The 1,275-nt window shown below is 42.0% G+C and overlaps 1 protein-coding gene across 1 annotated transcript in view; it reads right to left on the bottom strand.

The window, feature by feature from the left end:
• The window catches only part of ALAS2 (5'-aminolevulinate synthase 2), a 22,381-nt gene extending 21,941 nt beyond the window's left edge, over nt 1-440 (bottom strand). The window contains exon 1 of the mRNA XM_017519605.2: nt 321-440. The gene's annotated coding sequence lies outside the window, so the exon portion shown is untranslated. The remainder of the gene's footprint in view (nt 1-320) is intronic.
• Between the last annotated feature and the right edge of the window lie 835 nt (nt 441-1,275).

Below are 1,275 nucleotides of genomic sequence, written 5' to 3'. Positions count from 1 at the left end.
AGAAATTTAGAGAAAAGGATACAGTTAGAACTCAAAGGAGGGAAAAATGAGAGAAAGCAAGAGTGTCAGAGAATGATGAAATGAAATGAATGATCTTGAAAACTAACAAATGAAACAAAGGGAAAAAGAGAGAAGAAAGCTGAAAATGAGGAAACACAGGAAGAGATATGGGAGAAAAAAAAGAAAAGGACAGAGACAGATTCTAAGAAACAAACAAAGGGCAAAGTCATATCTACTCAGACCAGAGAGTCAGTGTGGACAGCCCTGAGAGACCAACTGGCAGACGAGAGAGAGGGCACCAGGGTGAAAGCAGCTCTTACCTGTTGCCCTGCACTGAGGACGAACGAACGACGGGTGGGTACTGTGGGTTAGGACCTGGCATTTATCCCTTCTTCTCCTGCTCAGCCCCACCCATCCTGCCTTTTGCTGGCCTGGCTCTGCATTGGCCCCAAAGGTATCTCAGTCCCTTCCTTGCTAGAGATAAAACCCAATGTAGCCCCTCCCTCTGGTTACCCCCTCCCCCAGCTCTGGCTATTCCCTATTTCCTTCTCTCTCTAGAACAGTAAAATTAGCTCATTTGGGCTTTGGAATCAGACCATCCACATAGAGCAAGGGTATCTTGAGCAAAACCACCTCTCTGACTGTAGATCTCTTCAACTATAAAAGGAGGGCAATAAAACCCAGAATTGACTGTAGCACAAGTTAGGAGGGCTCTGCAGTCAGACCTAGAGTATGGTGTTAGGTTTATGAGCTCTAACAGTCAGCTTCCACAGACTAGATTCCCCAGTTGTTGTAACAATTTGGTAATATCATTGTACTTAGTACAATGCCTGGTCCAAATAAATAACAGCTACTGTTCACTAAGTGCTTACAATGTACCAGACCCTTCACTAAGTGCTTTACATGGATTAATTTAGCCACATAAGGACCTTAAAAGATAGGTACTATTATCTCTGTGTTACAGATGAAGAAACTGAGGCTCAGAGAGGTGAGGTAACTTGCTGTTAATTACCCAACTAGAATGCATAGAGCCCAACTATGAACCTAGGCAATCTAGTTACAGAACCCACACTTCTCTTCCTCTCAGAATAAACAATTAAAAATATGAAGTTCTCTGTCTTATCTTTTCTGTTACCTTCCCCTCCCTTTTTCATTTTCTTTCCCTTTTGTCACTTTCTTTTTCCCCTTCCCTTATCAATCGTAAGGCAGCAGGACCATGTTATAACCAGATAATTTCATCCATAGAGTAGATTGTCATCATTAATATTATATTTA

Source organism: Cebus imitator, unplaced genomic scaffold, assembly GCF_001604975.1.
Source record: "Cebus imitator isolate Cc_AM_T3 unplaced genomic scaffold, Cebus_imitator-1.0 Scaffold759, whole genome shotgun sequence".
Classification (NCBI taxonomy): Eukaryota; Metazoa; Chordata; class Mammalia; order Primates; family Cebidae; genus Cebus; species Cebus imitator.
Note: the sequence above shows the minus strand (reverse complement) of the source record. Positions and strands in the feature narration are given on the sequence as shown.